General features: G+C 40.8%; 1 protein-coding gene across 1 annotated transcript in view; it reads right to left on the reverse strand.

Moving 5' to 3' along the window:
* LOC126051298 (poly(rC)-binding protein 3-like) overlaps nucleotides 1-21425 on the reverse strand; it is a 520061-nt gene extending 498636 nt beyond the window's left edge. Inside the window, exon 1 of the mRNA XM_049830407.1 lies at nucleotides 21207-21425. The gene's annotated coding sequence lies outside the window, so the exon portion shown is untranslated. The remainder of the gene's footprint in view (nucleotides 1-21206) is intronic.
* Between the last annotated feature and the right edge of the window lie 3067 nt (nucleotides 21426-24492).

Genomic DNA, 24492 nt, shown 5'->3' on the forward strand with positions numbered 1-24492 from the left:
GGGTGATGTGAATTGCTGTGTTCACTCTCCCCAAGTTTCTTTCCACAACCTCTTAGAAAAACTCAATGCAATGAAGACAATCTGTTTCTTGTATTTGCTGGGGAACACCATCAAGTCTGCATTCATTAAGTCTGAGGCAGAGAATAGCTGCCCAGTGTAGCTGAAATGTTGCTACCTGGTTATATCATATGACTGGTGGTACTCATCAACTCTCATCTGAATGTACTTGAAAGAAGAGAAGAATTGTTTGTAAGTCAGAGGTGGCTTTCCACACCTTACTATCAATGGAGGAGGAGTGAGACACACAATGCTTACAAGGAAAAGGAAAAAAATGTCTCAAAAATAAAAAAAAGGAACTTCCTAATCTATGAGCAACAACCCCACCCCCTTGGGTTTGATGAGAAACTTTTCCTGGTATCAAATAATGTTGGTAGAACTGCAGACATAAAATATGCAGACCTGAAAATTCAGACCATCTCCAGCTTTGATGTGATTTTTTTCTGTAGTAATCAAGCATATATTTGGGACAGTAGCAGTTTCCCTGATTTATGAAGCTGAGGGTTTGGTCCACTGGTTTCAGGAGAAATTAATGGTGGCTGAGCAATGCTCAGCAACCTGCAAAACTGAGCTTTCAGAGAAGTGTTGAAATATACACCAGTGAGGCTGATTTTTCACATTACCAGGTATCCTCTATCTGTAATCTTTGCAAGCCTGAGGCTGTTCTCATTCTGGTTACAGAAGTGTTTTCCAACTGGCTGGAGTTCTGAAGTCAGGTTCACAGGAATAAGAGCAAGGGGTTGGTCACCGAGCCACAAATGTGGCTTCTAGGAATAAAATCACTCAGCTTGAGCCCAAGGTTCAAAGTGCAGTTTTTCCATGGATAATTAGCTTTAAGGCCTTTTTATAAAAAGCGCTTTCACTGGATCAAGGCATGGGACCCTTCCCAGGTTCTAATTCATCCTCGGTTCCTAATTTCTTGACATGCTGAAATCTGAAGCTGAGTGGGCCCTGCAAAATCTAGTACTTTCTAATGAGCAATAATACTTATGTTTAATCTAAAGTTACATTAAAAGAATTGAGTAAACTGCTACAGGAGATGCATCAAGAATAGTTAGACATATCTAACAGAATCAAGTGCTTTGATGATTTTAACTCGAATCTGCATGTAAATTTTGCATAGCTTGATCATAAACAGCCATTTGTGGTCATTTTTGAGGATGGCTTTCTTAAGTAACAAAACAGATCACATCCAATCCAGAATACCCCAAACAGACTGCATTTAGCCGCTGGGATTAAATGTTCACTTTATGAAACAAGCACATAGTTTTTAGGAAGGTACAGTATTTTATTTCCTTAAAGACATTTATTCAACAAAAATGCTATCACCTTTGAGTTAACTAACAAAACCAGTGAAGTACAAAATCAATATTTATACACTGAAACTGAAAACTAAAGGGTTTCTAGTGTGCTGAACAGCAGAATATAGGTCCTTTTTATAAACAATCCCTACTGAAAAAATGACAGCTCTGGCACAACTCACAGTAGGAAGGGGGAGAGGTAAGACACATTTTTTTTTGTTGTGGAGAAATGTAGTCTTGCTTTGAAGAATACATGTCAGAGAGCTCATCCTTTGAACTTGCTCTAACAGAGCCATTTAAAATATTTCTGTGCAGCAAGAGACCTTGTGGTGGAATATGTTAAAGTGTTCAAAATGGTGAAACAAATAAGAGGGATTTCAATGCTGAGCTTACCACACAGTCATAAACCTCAGTGCTTGTGCATGTTAGCTACTAGGATGGACTCCAAAGCAAGCATACTAGCTAAACTAAATTACACTGAATGGCAATATCTTACTAATGCTTTATATTTTATCCCACTGGTTAAAATTTCAGTAAAAAGGAAACCCAATATTATTTTAAAGTTTACAGATGAGATTAGACAGAAACAGATGAGACTAGCAGACTACCACGACTCATAATAAAACCTCAGTAAATCTGTCTGTGAGAAGTTCTACAACGAAAATCAAAACCACAGAAGACTATAACTACATTGAGGTTTGAATAAGGAAATTGCAACCTGATTCTCTACACAGAACATAAAAGTGTATTTCCATGCATAAATAAAATACACAGTGCCTGTACACATATGTGCATTTCTCAAGCTTGAGTTTTGTGAAAACTGTGAATATCTAGGCAGACAGCAGGTTGAATAAATCTCAGTTGTAACAGAGCAATTACCAAATACTGGCCTGGATTATTCTTCGTCAAAATAATTCTCACAAGAGCAAGGTCAGGAGGAGGAATTTTCTCTAAGCATCTACATGAGGCACTCTTATTCATTAAGTCCCCACTTCATATGAATTTGACTACCCAACCTACTCTCCAACCAGCAGAAAATATGCTTCAAGTATTTGAGGATATCTCTAGGAGCCCAGGCGGGATGGCAGCCCTCCTCAAAAGAAATGCTAATGAAAATATACTGAGGTGACTCCTACACTCTCCCATACCCTACTGTATTCTTACACCAAAAAGGAGGGACATTGCAGATAACGTTGCTTATTACACAACAAATATTTGAGACCAGGGTGTCTTACTATCTGCTTTCCCAACCCCAGCATAAGTATAATTTGCATCAGCAGGTGAAAATAGTGATATACAACTAGATTTTTTTGAGTGATGTCTCATTTTCTGCATTTCCTTCTACTAATTCTGTTTGAGAGGTACTTTATTACGAATAAGATCTTAGCCATTTTCTTAGTGCTTATTCCAGTTTGTAGTCCAGCTCTTTAGCCTGCAGTAAGTTGCACTGCAACAGAGTACAGAGCTTTAATAGAGAACTGTACATCTGGCACCTTCAAATCAAAAAAATCGGTATCTTCAAAATTGGTACTGGATGAGAAAGTGTGCTTTCTCATCCAGCTACTGTAGGGTCCTTTCAGAGTCAGCTGCCAGCATTTTTTAATTCTTCTTCAGCCAGTCTTTAGGTCTTGTGGCATAAAAAATAACTAACTGGGTTTTTTAACAAGTGGTGTCCTCTTTTCTGGTAAGAACACCATATAAATTCTAAGCTCTTGTATTCTATTTTTCATATATCCACCTGTATGAATACATATATAATGGCTTAACAAGGGATCATGTTCCGTGAACCCCTGCTACCTGCTGGCATATAGTTCTATTACACTCAAAATATTTAGTGATTTTTTTTCCTTATTGTTCTCAAGTATTGCACTTGATTCACCTCTCTGTTGCAGCTACAGATAAGATCCAAGGAACCTTTAGTGCCTACTAACAAGTGCCCAAAAAGATGTGTAGCTAGGGTTTTTGCTGCTCATCCTTCCTATCAGGCTCATGTGGTGCTATGGCACATCCTGCTCCTGTGGTGCTATGGCACAAGGACTAGACTGAACACTTTGTATCATTTCAATAGAACAATACTTTGGTGATAATACTCCCTGCCCATCTCCACCTGCCTTTTTCACCCCACTCTGGCAGAAAAAATCTTGCTTCCCATGAAAAAGTCCCAACAGAAAAGCTTTTCCAATGTTAGTCAAAGCCGGAACACTTGCACTTGGAAATGTTTCCCGCATGTGGTTTGAAGTGTATGTACTCCCATTCCTTTCTCTAGCTTGCCTAGATCTTCCATGATGCTGTTGGCCATCAGATTCCCATGATCCACTAAAAAGGGATAAGGCTGCTCCTTATACCAGGGGACACTGGTTGGTCAGGAAGTCAAGTTCATTGAAAAACGTTAAGTCCCCGGAACTTCAGGCTATGGAAACAAGGTACCGTGGAAACATCTCCAACCTGCCACATTAGGTTTTAGCCACACTTGCACTTTTTGACCATCAGCTTCTGATTTTCAGTTCTTTTTTGAAGAGTGATCATTTCTGAAATGGAGGAAGGAACTTGAGCATAAAAACGGGCTCCTGTTATACTTTTGGTCTTGTACCATTGTCTGGGGACTTGAGAAGGGTAGAAAAGAAATTGCCTGTATATATGGTCTTTTGCTGATGAGGCAAGCAGGACAAACAGGAATGGAACATGTCTTTGCTAAAGATGGAATATCATTCTCTAATTCAATTTCACTTGTGTATCAGGAGTGATTTAGAAAGGATATGCAAAAAGTTGTGGTGTATGCCCAACATGAATAAGCATGTAGAGTACCAGTGTATTCAAAACATTGTTCTTCATGCTTTCGAATGTTCTTTTGAGCAATGAAATCATTGATGAAACTTGAACACCAGTCACAACATGTATAATACATATGTCAAAAGTTAGTCCACAAATGAACATAGTATACTGCAAAAAAGCTAATGACCCACTGAAGAGCAGAATCATTTAGAAGGATAAGAAAGGAATTTTATATCGTCTTCCTTTATGAGATCCTCCCTAGAACCATATATTTCAGTTCAGTGGAAATTAAACTTTAAAAAAACCCTCAAATACCCATAAATAGAATGCTTTAAACATGCCTTATAGGGAAAATAAACTTAACTTCAACACCAGGTGATCTAAAATCTCTCTCATCATTCTAATCAGGTTTCTTTGATTTTTAGGCGTTTGCTGCTAGGGGAACAAATAAATGACAACAATTTGTGGCTTGCTCTCTTCCTTTTCTTTCTAACCCCCCCCCCCCATCCTGGCACAAAACCACTATCTTTTCATTATTTAGGAAATTTGTGATATTTCATGGAAATAAGATAAAGACTTTATGCTATTTATCCACAAATTTATTGATGTATGCATATTCTAGATACCTATGATCTTGAAAAAAGATAAATAAGAGTTACACTGACCATAGAGTTAACAACATGCTTAAGTACTTGGATTAGCTAAAGCCTAAAACTGTAAAAGAAAGAAATTTAAATCCAGCTGTATGTCACGCAGGATGCTCTATAAATGAGATCCTTCAGCATCATACTGCTTCATCCTTTCTGTCCCTTTGTAAAGAAATTGATAAGGAAAATTCAAAAGAACAACAGATATTCAGAAGTACACCTACATGTCAGGTTACTGCATTTCTCTGATTTCTGACATCTGATTTTGCTTTTACAAACATTTCATCAGCATACCTGAAGAGCTGCTTTGCCTCTTTGCTGTTCCGCAGTGCCATACTATGAACAGATAATTTGGCATGTAAAATAGAGTTGCATCTCCCATAACACCTGTACTTGCCTTTAAGACATTGATCTACTCTCTGAAACGTTCAGATTGGTTGATAACACAGAATTTCACATGGTTGATCACATTTCACTTTCTCCAAGGCATAAATGTTCTTTGGGATAATTCCTTTTCTTTAAATCAAATTCCACTTTACTTTCAGCGCCCTTAAAGTGCCTTGTACTGGAATTATTTATTAACTTAAATGAGGTCTAAGGAGAACAGAACCTAGCTGCCTATACTCTCCACCAAGCCTACCACGTTTCTCCAGAAAGCTGCAATAAATTATAGTTCCATGACAACAAAATCCTGCTGTGTGTTTAAAAACAGGTATTTGTTGAAACTGATCCTTTCCCAGGAAACATTTGGTGAATTGGTAAATTAAAGTCAGCAAGCAAGCAAAGGCCTCTCTTGCACACTTCTGATTAATTCTCCCCATAACCACAGCTATTTATTTTGACCCGAATGCTGTTTGACTGGATGAGATACAACCGCTTTAGTAAGAAGGGCTTGGTTTCAAGTGGTGTATGCTCCCTGGTTAGATGAGATGCTCTTGATCACTGTCCCAGAGCAACTGCTTTCGGCCCCAGCTTAACAAGTTTCCCCCAGAAAATGTGTGGCTGTTGCTGGACTACCAAAACTCCTTTTATGCTGTTACTCCTGATTTTCACTGCCTATGTAAAAAAGCATAAACTGAAAGCTTATCTGCAATAAAGGGACACAGCACCAGGGAACTGTAATTGCTGGCTTATTCTCTGTGCTGGAGTGGCTCAAGGGCCTGTTAGCAGACTTCTGTAGAACAGAGCAGCAACGGTCTTTTGCACCACGGACCAATGCAGTTGAAGGCCCTAAATCTAGCACACAACAGTGGCATTTCCAAGCAGGCAGCCCATTCAGGTAAGGCCAATTCAGTACTGCCTGTATAAAATTTGCTGAAATGGCATCTGAGTGTTCCAGCAGAAGTGAAAGTGTTAACCAGAAATCTTGTATAAATCACATTTTGCAGGAATCACTCTGTTACAACAGATTGTGCAGCACTATTTTTTCCCACTCTTTCTGATACAAGCACCCTAGGCAAACTTTCTAATTAGAGCAGCAGATGTATGCAGTGCCATGTCTCTGTGAAGTTATTATGCCCAAACCAAATTCTGTCACTAGCAGCCAATAATTCGTTTGTCTACTAAGGGCTTGAAGTGGCCGTATCAATTATTTAAAAACATACTAAGAAGAGGAATCCATTTAAAATCTTCTGGGAAGCCCAGTTATAAAACAGTGCATGTTCAGATTTCATTCACAATATTGTCTTTTTAAAAATACAATATTACTAATTAAGGCTTAGTGCATTAGGCCATTAGAACTTGAGTGATTCATGACAGCATAACGATCTTGCTTATCATTTGTGCTTTAATTTATGGGGTACTAAGAAAAAAACAAAGAAAAAAACCTAAGCAATTTGCAAAACTGAAACTCATCCAAAAATTGCTTGCAGTAATTTCTCCTGAAAAGTGATTTCACTGTGTGTAAGTGCTATGCTGGTAAGAAAATGCTTCCCATCAATAATTAAAGTATAATGAAAGTTTCATGTGTCAGAAGACACCCTCAAAACAGGGCTAGAAAGAAGAATGTTGCTTTTCATTCAGACCTTCCACACTTTAAACCTCACAATAACACCCTTCTCAAAAAAGCATTTTAAATAAACTATTTAGTGAAATATATGACTATTCAAAATGGACCAGAAGTTGTAACAACAGTGAAAATTAACACAATTCTAACAAAAGTTGCAGCAGAAAACAAAGGTCTGCAGAGTGCCAAGCTTCCCTAAATGCCAAGGGTACCCATGAAAGATGTGGGTAGTTACCATATGTCAGGGTTATGAACAAAAGTATTACAGAGAGGGCATTAGTTTTCTACAAACTTGTGTAGATTTCAAGTGTCTTAGTTGTCTAAGAAGGTCCAGCCATTGACTCCCATGGTTGGAGTATGTCAAAAGTCTCCCTGGGGCCCATCACAGATAATCTGTGGTCTCCTCCTCATGTTCAATGTCCTCCTCATCTGTCCAGGCACATATTTGGAAGAAACTTCTAGGGACTGGATTGTATTTTGAGCTTTTCAGCCCCATGCAGGCATGGCTGATACCAGCAAATGGGCACGAGTTAATGGAGACAAGAGGAGGAAGGCAAGCAGCAGACTGCCATCAGCCTTTCAGAAAAACAACAGAAATTCTGCACACTGATTTAAAATATCCACATCTCATACTGACAGAGACAGAAGGTTAGCAGGATTTTCAGAGAGGACCTTGACATAAAATCCTTTTTAGTATCGATAGAAGTTAGAGACTGAAACCTGTTAGAGGGGGATTTTCCAAGGGGCCTAAGTTTTCAGCCAGCTGGTCCCCCTGCTTCCTCACACTAGTTATTCTTGAACTCCACTGTCTTCACACTATGTGAAAGCACTTTTATACTAGTAGTCAGGAGGACCATCCAAGCTGAGGATAGCCAGGACTGCTGGCCTTCAGCAGCATCCCTCAGGAGCAATAGAGTCCCTCCTCTGCCAAGGAGGCACCTTCACCATGACTCTGCTGCTTGGGAAGTTTGCACACCAGCCTGCAAGTGAGATCTGGTACGTTGGATCAAAATACCCAGCAGGCTTAACAGCAGAAAGCTAACCCTTGAAACACGTAGGTGGGTCCGAACAAGGTTACTGTGAGCAAACTGCAGCCAGGACAGTTGAAGGCAAGCCTGCCACACTGCTAAAACACTGGAAACACTATTGCAATGTAAACTCTGCATGATTCCCAAGGGATACTGGGCTCGGAGCGAGGCCACCAACTCTGCAACTGAGGAGGTGCCTGCTTCAAAGTAACCGAAGTCATTGTTGCCTGAAGACTTAACTAAACCTCTAACTAAACATTTTTTTGTACAGAGCTACTCTTCTACATGGCATTTAGGTGATAATTTAGAGTTGCATCTGGATTGATGGGACCATTTATATAAGAAACCCCTCAGGTCTGTGGTGAGAAACATTAAATTTGGACTAAACTCTCTTGGCCAATCCCCCTAGTTCTGGCTATCTAACGGACAGAGATCAGACTGGAGTCTCCTATATTCAAAGTCCGTAACTCAGGAGGGGACCAGCAGCCCTCTCAAAATTTTTTCCCCAGCATCCTGCTGCGGGACTGGGAGTTTGCCTTGTCACATGGTAAACCCACTCTCTTCCAACGCTGAGTAAAGACTTTCTTTGATCTCCTGATCTTCCAGCAGAGCCACTGCCTGTCATCTCCTGTGGCTTCAGCTACACAGACAAACTTGGAGTCTCTGATCCCCTCTCCACTTCTTCCCATGCATATAACCAATCTGTAACTACAGTTACTATTTTAAAAGGGTACTAAGTAGAGCTTCATCTCATGTGATAAGATTAGTTCATCACATTTTGAAATGTAGGTAACTTCTGTTCAGTAAATTCAAAACTCTTCAACAGGATCTCTGTTCAGCAGGCTGTGGTACACAAGTACTCTCGGTAATGGAGTTGCAGCAATTAGGTCTGGAACCATCTGAAGATGCCACCTGTTTTTCAATACTCAAATACTTTGATCAATCTTTACCATGTAGGAGCTTGGCATGCCATTATAGGCCACAGTTGGTATTTCCAAGTTCTTGTACTCATCCAATTTTATTATGACTTGATTTCTAAAGGTCAAATTGAATAAACCTTGGGCTATATCTTCCCTCCCTGCCCCCCCGCAAAAGCTGGAAATCTCTAATTTTGCTTTTCTTAGCTTCATCCCCATCTCCATTACCCCACCACATTTCCTTCTGGCCTTTTTTCTTTATATTTTCTCTCCTGATTTATAAAACACCTAAACTTTTCTAAAGGAGGTGAGAATTTGTTTGTAGTTAATAATAACCTTATTGATAAAAAGGTTGACTTTCTTGATTTGTTTCAGCCATGCAAAAGTAGTCCATGAATACAAAAAGAGAGATGCTACCCACAGTCTGAAGACTCTTTTGACAGGGCTTCACTTGAAAATCCAAAGTGACTCTGTGCTGTCCCAGGAAATGCAAAGCTCTTACAGGTTATTTGTTATGACATTTGTTATGATACCTCTCCCTGATGTGTTGACTCTTACCATAGCAACAGCATGTGGAAAAAAATTTTGAAAACCAAAAAGCATCAAAAGCATCCTAGGAAAACAGGTCACACACTGCCATGACATATTATTATAATTTTTTTTTTTCCAGATCAATAGTTCATTTTTTAATAAAAAAAAAACCTGTTGTGTTTTTTTTTTTTTAATAACCGCAACCTAAACAACACTTCTGCATACATTACCACATTCTTTTCAGCTAGCATAAACATTCTGGTTTTCTGAATAGAGTTAGTGCAAAGGACTCCAGGCTTCTTCCCAGCCCCAACCTTTGTGCGTGCACATGCTGGCAGTCTATTCCCCTACAGATCTTGAATCCCTTCCATGCCCAGGTCTGAAGGACAAATATGACTCAGAGCTTACTCCTACAAACAGTCAAATGAGAAACCGCAGCCCTGCTAGGTTAAATGGGACAAATCCAGCGAATGAAGTTATTTGCCCATGTAGGTATACTTAAATCTTAACGGTGTGACGCACACCCTTTTCCATGAAAAGGATGTCTACACCAGGATTAAAGGTTGCTCATTACTAATGGACTAACACCTTGTAGATAACATGCATAGTCATTCTGCAGGCCAGGCAAATGTCAAGAGGCCTAGGAGAAAGCAGAAAGGAGTGTCTGGTGTTGGGCAGCCGATAGGAGTTACAGTTCCAGCTGCTTCATTCACTGTGGGATTTTACTGTTTTAGATAGTGCTTATTGTAGTATTATTGTAGCATTGTCATTTTATATACTACTTATTGTAGTATCGAATAAATATCGAAACTTTAAATATCAAATAACAGAACTGTATCTTATCTACCCATATTAATCTTCTGACAGAAGATTAATGACAAGTAATATAGGAAGGCGGGGGTTTTTTTAAATGACAGATGCAATAATTCTACATTAGGGAAATACTAACCAACCTGTATAACACAGTAATGTATAAAATAGTTTGTATATACCTGGTTAAAGACAGTGACGGTCATATCAATCTAACTATAGAGCATTCACCCTTCCAGGTGAAATGTTGGTTAAAATAGTTCACACATAGGGGCAATGACTTTAAAGCTGCAAAGAATTTAAAAGTTTCAACATCATTACTTTACTCCTTGGTTTTTGAGAAAGAACAGAAAAATCAAACTGAAAATATCATGAATTAATAGAATAGAATATTTCAGTTGGAAGGGACCTACAATGATCATTTAGTCCAACTGCCTGACCACTTTTCAAAATAAAGCTATTTCAGGTAAATTCTTGAAACATAACAAGGCCAGCCACTTCTAGTTCCTGTCCTCTGTTTACATTATACTTCAAGGAACAAAAATAAAACATACACGTTCCTTTTCGCAGTAATTTTAAAATTAGAAAATGAGTCCAGAATCAAAACTTACTAATTTCTATCTTCCCAAATGATGTACAAGTGGTAAATCCACAGGAAATCCAATGCATTCTTGATTAGGACTATGTCGTGGTTTAACCCCAGCCAGCAACTAAGCACCATGCAGCCGCTCACTCACTCCCCCACCCACCCAGTGGGATAGGAGGGGAGAATTGAAAAAAAAAGTAAAACTCATGGGTTGAGATAAAGACAGTTTAATAGAACAGAAAGGAAGAAATTAATAATGATAATAATAACAATAATAAAATGACCATAATAATAAAAAGGATTGGAATATACAAAACAAGTGATAGACAATGCAATTGACCGATGCCCAGTTAGTTCCTGAGCAGCAATCCCCCCCCCCAGCCAACTGCCCCCAGTTTATATACTGGACATGCCATCACATGGTATGGAATACCCCGTTGGCCAGTTTGGGTCAGCTGCCCTGGCTGTGTCCCCTCCCAACTCCTTGTGCCCCTCCAGCCTTCTTGGTGGCTGGTGAGGAAAAGCTGAAAAATCCTTGACTTAGTATAAACACTACTTAGCAAGAACTGAAAACATCAGTGGGTTATCAACATTCTTCTCATACTGAACCCAAAACAGAGCACTATACCAGCTACTAGGAAGAAAATTAACTCTATCCCAGCCCAGGACAGATTATTAGACAGTGTGATTTGAAAATAATTTTGCTTAGAGCATAATGGCTACCTCCTATTTGAAAGATTAATGCTTAGAATTTTGTATCTTTAAATGTTAAAGTATCAACTCTCATCAATTGAAATTTAATCCCAAGTAGAAACAGGATTTTTTTTCAAACTATAAACAAAGGTTCCTTCTGTCATACTTGGAACTATTTATAGTGAGAACCCAGAACTAAGCCAAATGAAAATGAGTCTGCAAAACCCCCATAGAGCATTGTGCACCAGAAGACCAAACCTACTCCCAAAGAGAAACGTGGGTAAGGCACTTGACATATCACTCACTCTCTGAAGGTCAGTACTGCAGACTGGTTTAAGGTTAGTCATCACATGAACGAGGAGCATGACCAGAACCCTATTATGTCTAACTTTACACCATTGTCTATCCTTCACAAGAATTTAGCAGTCCTCACCAGAGCTGAACTCTGTCAGGCAAGAACTTTGCTTTTTAAGCCTAGCACAGGAAGACAGCAAGCAGGATGGCTCCATACTTTGGGGAGTTAACACTGTGCAGAAAAAGCCACTGAAGCTGAAGTACAAGATTAGACCGAGAACAAAGTAATGTAAGCGGGCCACGAACATATTTAAGGGGAAAAGAAACCAGAATACCAAAACAGCCTCCAAATGGTAGTATGGGAACTAAAAAAATCCCTGAGTAGTTCTAAGAAGGAGTTTGATCAGTACATGAAAGGAATTATATGATATCTTGGCTGCAAGAGCAAGGGACTGAACTTGATAACCCAGAAGAATCAGTCATATCTTCTTATGATTATGCAATTCTCCACAGGTATGCTTAAAGGGAAAAAAAAGAAGCATTTTAAAAATATGTTATGAAAAGACACCAGAACCCATAGAACATGATCAAAGTAAAATCTAACATCGTCACCTAGCACTTCTGATTTCTTAGAATTTTGAAATATTTTATTTAAATAAGTTAGCTAAGATTTTTTAAAATACAACTTTTATTCTAGTCTAGACAGCATGACATCATCTGCCAGCATCTTATTTCTCACAGGGCTGGGTAAACTGTTCTTTTTCAACCCTTTCCTTCAAAGAGTGGAATCCATAATGTGGTTTTGTGTGTGTGTGTGTATTTGTGCATAATCTAATTTCCCCATTTAATATTTTTAAAAAAATAATCATTAAAATATAGCCAAGAAGACCTAAGAGCTTTATATTTCATTTATTACAAAACATAGTCTAATCTTTGCCTCCTTTTCTCTGAAGGCATTTTATAATGAATTTCTTTTTATTTTTCTATATTGTTTCTTCTTATTCCAAGAGAAACTTGAAGCATACATTACCATTTAAAAGTAAGCTTAACACATGCTGCACATGTATAGCACATTGCAGGTGGAGCTATGAGGCAAAAAGAGGCAAAAGATGTTTTGTTTGGGAGCCATAAATGCTGGATTAATAAAAAGCAGTACAAGTCAGTATGAAATACGCTGGGGCCCATGAAGGAGATATACATGAAGGATGTGAGAGGGAAGCGTGGAGCTACTGGTGGGACTGCTGAGCACTGGACTTTGTCATTCATGATCCAAGGAGGTGAAGTAAGCCCCAAGTCACAGGCACTGCTCTGCTCAACAGAGGTCACAGGGGCGCCACTCGTAAAGGGTACGGTACTCCTGGAGCCTCTGCCACCCTCCCTCTCTGCAAACTGTCCCGAGGGAAAAAAGCCCCACTTGATCATGTAATTAAAGACTGCATCAGCAGGCGTGCCTATGGACGCTGTATTAAATACACAGGCAACAAAAACACCAGCTCTTTGTAATTTTTAAATGCTTGAGTTTGCCTCCTAAGTGTTTTGAGCATCTTTTTTTCCTTTGCATGCAGCCGCCTAAACTGCTCACTATAAATACTGTCCCAGGGGGCTTCTTCCTTTCTTTGTGTTACCACTCCAAGTCTTCCTAGCCAGCCTCTCTTCTAAATAATTTCTAACTCAGAATCTCACCAGGACTTTCAGACCAAGAGCACAGATCTGTCATCAGCGTAAGTCAATTTTATGCTGCCCTTTCCTATGTCCGCCCCCCCCAGCCTCTTTGCCTTGAGGCAGCTGTAATGTTAATATGAGCAGTTAGTCAGCTGGATTAAGGATCTGATCTGGATGAATTTTTCTTTTTTTCATATTACCAGTTGCAGCACATCTTTCGGAGGAAGGAGTGAGTGCGCAGGACTCCCTTTGCAGAAGCAGCTGGAATTTAGATCAGCTTAAGCTGATCTTGATACTATACTTTAAATTGATAGTGTACAGCTCCCTTTCAGCCTGTCTTTTCGCCTTCTACCATTAGTTGTGCTGTCTCTCTTGCAGTACAGCCTCCATCTCTTGATATTTGTCTTGGGCTTTTTATCTCTTGCATTCTGTTAAATCTTATTAATTCCATCTCTGTGCAATGCCTTTCTCTTCCATCCTCTCTTAAGGACACCCCTACACTTATCTTTTCACATTTTTGCTCATAAATGTACTTTATTACCCTTTTGCTAAATCCTTTCCTTGATTCCAGCTACTTTCCTATCCCTGATTCTGCCTCCCATCGCTTACATCTCTAGGCTGCACACACAGGTGCAAGACACAAGCAAAATCTGAGTAAGAGTGCAAATTTAGAAGTTGCTTTTAAGATTTTGGCCTTGAAGATCTAGCCTGAGCTTGCCTTTGCAATATGTACTGGAAAGATCTCAGAGGAGTCGATGATCTGATATTATCCATATGGCACTGCAGATTTTACCTTCAGACTTGAAAGAATCACAAAATCCTCCCCTTCCCAGATTCTTCCGTATTGCCAGGCAAGGGAATCCTGCCAATCCCAAATGCTAATACAAGCACCGATCCCCACTCAAAAAGACGTAAGGAGCCTTAAAACTAAGCCAATGGCTGGGAACAGTCAAATCTACAATTCTTTTCTATTCTCTACCCCACGTTACCACTGAGAGCTAACTATAAAAAGAAAAGAGAAGGAAAAATAAATTATGCTCTCATGGTCTCTCATTTTACTATTACTGCTGCTTAAAATTTTGCCTGTGTACTACAAAACCCAAGGCAGAGTTGCTGTGATGGCTAATTAGTTGACGTCTGTAACATAGAATCATAGACTGGTTTGAGTTGGAAGGGACCTGTAAAGATCATTTAGTCCAAACCCCCTGCAATCTGCAGGGACATCTTCCACTAGATAGTTTGCTCAAAGCCCCATCCAACCCTAGCTTGAACACTTCCAGGCATGGGGCATCCACAACTTCTCTGGGCAGCCTGTTCCAGTGTCTCGCCAGTGTCTCAACTCTGACATGTCTAAGAACTACCTATGAAGCATTTATCTGCTTCAGAATTCATAAAGCATTTTTATATTAGGTGAAAATCCAAAAATAATGTCTTGCACATAGATGGACATCCAGAAACATACAGCTAAACATTAAATTTGAACTATCATATACAATTAATATATTTAAAATGTTCCTATATTTAACATGTCCTTTATTTAGACCTCAAATTTCAGAAAGGACTTTCAATTAATTTCATCCTGCCACAGAATTAGCAGTGATGCATTGCAGAAATCAAGTGAAAGTGCCAAGGAATTTTGGTCTAGTGATGCAGACTGCCCAGAACATGAGCCATCTCATACAAGCTTCTCTGAGATGATAATAATAATAGTAATAATAATAATACTTCACACCTTCCCTGTTGTCACTGTTCTGTGAGTCTCTTGCTTAGGCAAGCAATCCCACGGAAGTTGAGGAACTATTTAACATGAATAGGAATTGCTGAATTTAGCCTTAACTATATTATCCCATTTTACAGATAGGAAAAGCATTACACAAATCCCACCTTCAATGCCACTTTAGGAGGTGTTTTGTCAGAGCTGCAACAAGCACTCCCAAGACATAGACCATGCCTCTATAATGGTTAAGTGCAAGATAAGCCTTAACTTTGAATTTCCATATTTTGCTGGTCTAAATAATTTCCCATTCATTACTATAAGTTAAAATGTATAAACTTTTTCAAAAGGTACACAAATGAAACAGAGCACACTTGTCCATTGGTATCACAGCAGGAGAAAGAACCATTTACATTCTTATCTGAATATAAGTACTACACTTGGGAAGTTCTCTGTTTCTGCTCCCGTTACAGCCTCTGCTGGATTATATAAATTTCATTAGGATTCTGCACTGCTGGTAAACCACTGGGATTTTGTCATGTATAGAAACAGCCCTTAAGTCCAAGGAAGCTTAGAAGTACATCATGGCCACATGCTGACTTCTCCTCCAGAAAGACAGACTTTTGTTCTTCCTGAGGGGCTTTCTAAGCCCACCTCAGGGCCCTATTTACTTCCCAGCTGATACTCCCTCTCTTTCACCACGTTGTCATTGAGTACTGGTGTATCTCTGCTGGGGTTACTGAAGCAGCCATCACGACCTAAAGGTACTGCCCCAGACTGCTAAGGCTGGCTTGTAAGTGTTTTATACTGAACTCACCCAGGTGTAAAGATGGCAATGGTATGACTGATAAGGGAACCATACATTCATGGCTGTTTTATTCTACCAGAGTTCAAATAACTACTACTTTGATTTGCTTAAAATTTTCATAGTTTCACTGCAGATCAAGAAAAAAATAATCTTTATGGGACCTCCAGATGACTCATTATAAAAGAGATTGTTGTATGCAAAGTGCCAGTAAGTTTGAAAAAGACCTTATCACTATATATGTCATTTATATTAATGAAAGTATGATAACAGCCAGTCATTAAGAGGGCTAAGTTCTCATCACACCTCAGTGGCCTACCCCAAAACCTCATTATGAAACTAAACATTTTTTTAAATGCATACAGAAGAGACTGTCTAAAATTAATAATAATAAATCCTTTTGTAACTATTTTTAAGCAAACTAAGAGACAAATTTTAATCAAATAAGGGGTGGTCCTGAACCATCCACACCCCCAGAATAACAAATGCAATAACAAATTAAGGATTTTATCTATCATTTACAGCAGAAGATAAGCATTTTGCTTCCTTAGAGCCTACAAGTGTCCACCGCATTTTAATATATCTAATGCGTAGATGAGAAAGTCACGGATGTTGCAAGGTAAACGGATCCATAATCAGAATGACTGGAATCATAGACCCTGTTAAAAGCATTGCCTGTTAGCAGAAATCAATAGTGCGCTATATATTTTGCCCTATAAACAAAGCTTAAATTTTGTTACTGATACCACTGCAGCGCTGGAATAGGTAACCCAGTTACAAGCATGGAGTTACAGTAGTGGATTGAATGGGAGAAACTGGCCCCACCCCACTTTAACCAGGAATTAACTGGGCTGCTCCAAACAGATCCCACAGGACAAGGGTGGTCATAGGGACTTATTAATACCGAGGCTCATCCTGAAAAGAGCATTCCTTTTGAATTACGTTTAAAAATGTGTCTCCTCTCATGAAGTATGAAACCTCGTATTCATGTCAAGCAAATTCTGAAAGTTTTACCTACAAAGCCACAGGTATTCTTGCACTTGGTTGGACTTGGTGCAGCTGTTCCATTGTGTTGTCTGAAGTTAACAATAATATTCTTTTTCCCCTTCCTACAAACACTTTCTCCACACAAAGCAGCCTCCGGCCTATGCAGGCAAGTAGGGTATTATAGCTGGATGCAAATCCAGGGAAAACTGGTGTAAATGAAAACATACCACAAAGAAGAAACACTGTAGCTAGAGACTCCCCTCCACAATTATTTTCCATTTGACCTCCTACAAACAGCTGTCATCAGAGAGCTGTGTTAGCACTACCAGACTGTAATTAAGTCTTCCATATCTACTCTAATACAAAGGGAAAACCAAGCAGATCACTGAATGCAAACCGCAAGATAGAGGAGTTTAACACCGTTAAGGGTGGGGGAGCGACTTGCTATTTTAGCCCTGGAGCACACAGCCACTCCAGCCCTGGATAGTTATAGTCTGCTTTCCCAAGAGCCACGCTCTTCCTTTCCCTGCCATGCCCGAGCACTTGTTACCCCTGACACTCTTCCACATTCACCAAGACTGGGAAGGTAACGGCTTGTAGCTCTGTTCGTCACCTGGCTCTTCAGAGTTATACATGGTTCCCAGGAGGAAAATACTTATTTGCTTCTATGTGTAAGCAAGTACAGCAGGAAAAAAAACTACTTTGTCACAAAAAGTATATTTCTAGCAGACAAAACGCAAATAAAAAGTCAGCTTTGCATAAAGTAACCTCATTCATCTAAACATTTTAAAATTACAAATACACACTCAGATTGAAACACACACATAGTACCATTTAAAACTAATAAAGAAAGAGGGATTTACAGAGAAGGACATATTCATTTGTTTTCAGATGGATTATGCTACTGCTTTTTAATGTACATTGTGATTGCATTCTGCATGGATGTAGATAATACCACTGGACCCCAAAAATCCCAGTCAACACTATGATACTTTCCGTTTCCTTTGTTAAAAACTTAAGAAAATCCAGGATCGAGATAGCTTCCTCAATAAATATGTCCAAATGAAACAGTAATTTTGCCCCATGACACAATACAACTGAAACTGATGGGTGTAGTTTAGGACAAGACAAAATATACACATTCTTCATTTGTGGAAGCACCATATCCACAGAATAAAAACTCCTTGGACTAAGTATTTTAGACGATATTGCAGGATAATAAAGTGCAATAATGCAAGAAAATAATTTCAGTTGGCTAACAGTAGAGAGAAATCCCACCTTACTTTTACAGCAATAAGCTCCACAAAGTCAGAGTGACTTCTGACGTCTCCCTCCATTACTTTGTTTATAGCAATTCACAGCTTTATAAGGCTTGTTTCAAGAGCAAAAATGGCTTTAGAGGGGAATAAATCCAAGGTTTGAGGTTTTATCCAAGCATCAAAACATAAATGAAAGGGGCCTTTAATCTAGGTTAGTACGTTATAGAATAACCTAACTGTTGGTGTGCTGCCATTCGTGTCAGTGGGAACGATCACCAGATCAAACTCAATGTTAACCTTGCTTCAGCATTTTCATATTCAGCTGAAAGCACTCTGGTCTTTCAGTTGTTAACGATAGAAAAACACATGACTTGCTCTTTTTTTTTTTTGTACACACATTACATACATATATATTTTTTTCCTTCACCAATGTCAACAGCTAATCAACCGGCATAAGGAACTTAGGGCATAGATTTGTGAAGTGAGCACTGCTTTTTCACAAACAGCTAAAGGATACCAAAAGAATTCTCTTTAAAAGCCCAGCAGAAAAAACAATACTAAAAGTTTTCCATTTCCTGACACATTTTAGTCTTGCTGCGGTAAAAGAAAACATTGACTTGTAAACATACTATGTGTACCCAATGTAAAATCTAAACAAAGTGAGACATTACAGATCTGTTGGCAATTGTATCCTTTGGAAACATCCTAAATCCTGACACGTTGACATGAAAAATGCTAACAAGTGCTGAACACAAGTGACTCCTAGTGACTTCAGTAGTTGTGGATATTTCAGCCTTCTCCGGATTAAAATGAGGAGGCATGATTTTTATCAACAGAACAAGAGCTGTCCTGTGCCAGATGTGATTTTAACAGCAAACTCTGTCAAATCAGAAAAATTGTATCCCATCGCAGTGCTCACCAAGAAAATGTGTTTAGCCAGTAGTCAGAGTCCAGCAGAACAGCAGCTGACAAGCTGACATGCATCACCCTTACTTATTTATTTAAACTGCTAGTGCACTGTGCTGGTTTTCCATCTCGTTTTCTCACTCCTGCATACCTTCAGGGATGATGTACAAAGCACATCAGGTGCTTCTCCCCTCACTGCTAATCAAGCATTAGGAATGGCACAACTCACTCAAAGCATGCTTCCTGCTTTCACAACATCAGCCAGCCACAGCAGAAAAAAACAACAAAACAAAAAAAACAAAACAAAACAAAACAAAAACCCAAGGCAAACTTGTGTAAAATATTTTAATTTAGGCTAACAAGAAAAAGAAATGATGAAATGACCCTTGATAGCACAAGACTACTTCCATGACTGCTCATTTTTGTTGAATGTCATCTACGCAGCATGTGAAAAGATCTGTTATTTTGGAATTGCATTAACTAGACAGGCAACATTACTGTTCCTGTATCCACAGAGCATGAAGGCCTCCAAACACAGACGATAGCAACCTTTTTAGTGTATTTGTAAACTTTTAGATGCAAAAAATGATTCAACCTGTTAGAAAACTATGTATACAAAGTGCTCTTTCGTGTACTTTGGATCCACTAGAGTCCATAAACAAATTCAAGTTTCACAGTCAGACAAGTGTAATAATTTTGAGCTCTGACTATTTGAAACTGTGTATCATTGTGAAGTCAGTTTTCCTTCCAAGTTCTTAAGCCAAATCACCTGCTTGTTTTGAAACAAACAAGGGAGATGCGAAAAATCCATGAAAAAGAGCTAGGGGCTGTTATTTTGCTTTACAATAAGTGACACTTTGCAAATAGCACCCTGCAAGTTATGCCTTAACTCCTTGGTAAAATGCAACTAAAATCTATATTACCCCACTTCACACACATAGGTAAAATACATAGTTGAAAGCACACTAAAAGACTGGGGGAGATCTATGAAACAGATAAATTACTTGATTGTCTCTGAACAATAAATCGTTCCCCAGCAGATTTATAATAGACTGTTCTACCGTAGAAACACATTTCTGTTGTCAAAAGGAACAGTTAGCTGAAGAGCTGAAGAAAGAAACGCCGTCCAAAACAACTTTGGAATTGGGAAGTAAACCAGGCTGCAATGCTTCTGCTGGCTGGCCAAACTAATAATGTTTCATCTCTCTTTTTCTCACTGAACACTAATTTGTGACAGCAAATGATCCATTTGCTCTGGATCACAATGCTATTTTCCCCACTTATCCCTGGAATAACGCTGTCTCGGGCTGCTGAAGGAACAGAAATGCTATCAATTCACGTTAGCCCTAAAGTTTTCCCTCTCGACACTCCTCTACTGAGAAGCCAGGAGAGGAATAAGAGCCATCACCTTGAAGGTGCCAGTAATGATCTATGGAAAGATGTCCTGGAGCACAAGGGACCGAACTCTGTGGAGAGCTCTGTAGCTTTCCTGCATCCCTGACCGATTTCTCCATCAGCAGTCTCTGCCGTGCTCGTCACCCTACGTACAGTGGCTGTTTGGAAGCTTTATCAATCATCCCATGAACACAAAATACAAATGCACTTCACGCATACATATGCACGCATACACACACACACTCAAGACACACGTGCACACGCACACTTGCTCCCCCGACATCACATGCAATTCTTTCCAAGTCCCCTGCGTATTGCTTAAAAACAGAAACCAAGCATACGCACAGAAAAAAAACCCCAAACAACCCCCCCCAAAAAAAAACCCAAAACAAACCAAAAAACCCTAACCAAACAAAAACCACCACCACTACCCCCCAAAAAAAACCGCAAACCACAACAAAACACAGAAAGGAGGAGGGAATGGGGGGGGACGGAGGGGAGGCGAAGGAAAAAAAGAGAAGGTTGGGGTTTTTTTCCCTGCTGTTGCTGTGGCTCCCAAGCATGCAGTGCTAAGGAAGAGTAGTTCCCCACTTTCATCAGCTAGCTCCATCCTTGGGATAAAAGGGAGCAGTCCGGAATGATGCTGAGGCTGCAGAAGGGAAAATAAGGCTTTGCAAACATGCCTGACTCCCCACGAAATTCTCTCCTCCACATCCCCTCCTCCCTAAAACCTGCCCTAGAGGGGAGGAAGAAAAAAAAAAAAAAGAAAAAAAAAAAAAAAAACCAAACCAAAAAACCAACACACAAGGAAAAAAGTGATGAAAAGACACAACTCACCTTAACAAGGGGTGTTGGATGGGGTCAGAGAGGAGGAAGGGTATATAAAAAGATCTATTTTTAGCAGAGGTTGTGATAGTATTGAAACACACAGACACAGGGTTTGGAAGCAGGGAGAAGAGTATAAAAAAACGAGGGGAAGAGAAATTATCGAGAAGGTGCAAGTCAGTCTGGCAGGAGAAAGGAGAATCCCCAAGAAAAAAACAAAAAATTAAAAAAAGAAAAAATAATTAAAAAAAAAAAAAAAAAACCAACCACCAAATGCCAAGAGGAGAAGGAGGGAGAGCGTGGCGGTGCCGGGGTTTTGTTTTGTTTCTCTTCGCTGAGGGGCGGGCGGAGGCGGCGGGGCGGGAGAGTGGTGGCGGCGGTGGGGGGGGGGGGGGGGGGTGTTGTTCGCTCTTTCGGCGAGGGGCCCCCTCGCTGCCTCCCCGCGGGGCTGCCGCGGCCGACGAGCCTCTCCCCGGCGGCTCCGGGCGGCCGGGCTCGCTCCTCGCCCGGCTCCGGCTGCGGCGGGCGCGGCGCGGCGCTCGCCGTTCCCGCGGCTCGCTGGGGCTCTGCAGCCGCGTTCACGCGGCCGCCGCCGCTCCTCGGCCACCCCCGCGCCCGCGCTCCCGCCGCCGCCCGCGGGCGCCCCCCGCCGCCCGCCGCTGCGGGCCGGCGTGGGGGGGGGGGGGGGGAAGCGGGGACGCTCCGGGGCACAGGGGGCTTAAGGGGCGGAGCGGCAGCGGAGGGGAGAGCCGCCCCCGCGGGTAGGAGTCCCGCGTGGGAGGGAATCTCCGCGGCGGTACTGCCGGCCGCGGAGAAGGGAGCGGCTCAACGGGGGAGAAGTGCCGGTGAGGGGTCCCCCGGCAGGCAGCTCCGTGCGGGACCCAGGCCCTCGCTTTCTAGGCTGCGGGGGTCCTCCCCAACCCCATCCCGCGCGGAGCCCTCTCGCAGGGCACCCGTGGGGTAAAGGGAGTTCAGGTCGGGGGAGCAAAACTCGGGCGTGCCGAAAGGCGGCCGGCGGTTTGTTCAGCGGAACGCTGCTGCGCGGCGGCGGCACGTACGCCTCGCGCAGTAGCGTTGAGGAGGGCACCAGCAACGAGGTGGGAGGCTGAGAACCCTACTTATTTTCATTAAAAGGAGTAAAACTGCATCCAGCCTCGCCTTTCATACAGAAGCGTGGCTCGCAGAGAGCGGTGCCAGCAGACGATGTTCGTTCTTGATCCAAATGGAAGCTACTCGCAGCGTTCTGTCGATGAGGGCTATCGGAGGGTCACGTTTGTCTTAAACGGCTGACAAAATCCGGCAAACGCTTAGATGTTACAGAAGCAAGCTTCTGCCTGACTTACCACCCCCAGAAATACTCTGCAACTAAGAATAAATCCTGTGAAAGTTGTTCTTAAGCAGATAAATAGAAAAAACTTTGGAGACCTTTTCACATTTTCATTGCCTAGATCAAAAGAATTTGGGAAAAACAGCGGAGAATTTAAGTGCAGAGAAACAAGCGAGCTTTTAAAAAGTGTTTTACTTCTATCTACGGCGCTATTAACAGTTGTAATTAAGCACGTCTGTGTACGACTTCTGATTTTGAATTGGCATTGTCCCATAAACGATGAGAGCAAATGCAGGCCAGGCTGTTGGATCCACAACTTCAACTGGTATACAAGCTCTGCTTCAGCACCGCTGTTACACTGAGATAAGCAGGAGTACATATAGCAACTAGTAGAGGGATACGCTCCAGTATGTAAAGCGATGCTAAGACAGACACTTACTCAAACTAGTATCGTTTGCTGATACCTGGCAGTAGACGAAGCCATCTGGAATGAGAGTTGTGGAGGTACCGGGCTTTGTAACGGTTGCTCCTAAACACTGGCCTTGGTACCCACAGGGAGGATGGTGTGTGAACCAGCTGTCTACATGGAGACTGCAGGCAGCCTAGCTGAACACATCATGATGGCCAAATTGCCTGATACCAGAATCATCGTTGTGATATGGCAGGGAGTGCGGAGTGCCCAGTTCCATCCTCTAACACTTAAGAGAGCGGCTCTGGTCTTGCAGACACCTTTGGAGCACTCCCGGGGGGGCTCTCAGGAGCATACCAGTTATCTCTGTGCTCTAGCTTCCCAATCAGTATTGGCTGAAATAGAGAAGTGGGTAAAATAGTTTGAATCCAAGTGTTGGTTGGAACTGGAACATCTTTGCTAAATTAATCATTCATTAAAGAGAAAAAGGCATTCTCAGAACCAAACAACAATTTCATTATCCTGTATTTGAAATCTTTTTCCTCCTGCGGAGAAAGAGGTGCTTCCTACGGGTTTACAACAGAGGAACTGGAGAAATAATGAGCTTTCCAAATCTCTCATATGAAGTAGAAATAAAATAAGAGGATGTAGTTCCTTTAGCGAGCTTCTCAAAGGACTCAGAGGAAGAAGATCCTCTTCTCTCTCTGTGCAGGCTCACCTTCTGCACATTACTTCTCCAGTTTCTTCTGTGAATCGAATTGTTCAGCAGCCTAACGACTGAATCCAAGTTTACAGGATTTGGATCATGTCCCTCTTTTTTAAAAATTAAATATATACAAAATTATTCACAGCCACACAAAGGGGAGTAAAGACATTGGAAATAAACTCTGTGCTGCTTGGAGCCTTGATTCCTGCAATAACTAAGTCGGGGAAATGTTTTATACATTAAAGTGGGGGTAATGTTTTATACATTATGTTATTAAATATTTTCTTTAATTTCAGTTCATTTTCAAGAAACTGCATCTCAGTTAACATGTATTTACATGAACTCTCATTGGCTTCTAATATTTATGGATCATTTTGCACTCTCGCAGAAGTGCCAATTTACCATAAAAGACAGGTCCATCTAGTATGCAAGTGCGAGTCTGTGACCATTACCAGTTCCCTGAGCCGCTCTATGCCCAGTAATAGCAGGGCAGTTTTTACTGTCAGTTACAACTCTGTGGCCCTGTTGACTTTCCCAAATTTGCACAGACCTATTATTTTTAATTCCACTTCTCCAGAAGAAAAAAGCCCTTTGATGAATGGCTTTATAGTTGGATTATGAAAAGCATGCACACTGGTAGTATTCAGGAACACCTAAACTCAAAATGCTTAAACACCAGTATATCTTTTGAAATGTACATTTCAGTTGCCATGTCACGGGATCTGCATATTTGATGTCTGATTTACAAGCATAACTTGGCACTCAAGTCATTTGCATGCTGGGAAACAGTTTTACAGCTTGAACATATATTTAAATGGATGGAAATCATGACAAGGGTTAAAACCAGGATTTTTAT

The sequence above is a fragment of the Accipiter gentilis genome, chromosome 27, assembly GCF_929443795.1.
Source record: "Accipiter gentilis chromosome 27, bAccGen1.1, whole genome shotgun sequence".
Lineage (NCBI taxonomy): Eukaryota > Metazoa > Chordata > Aves > Accipitriformes > Accipitridae > Astur > Astur gentilis.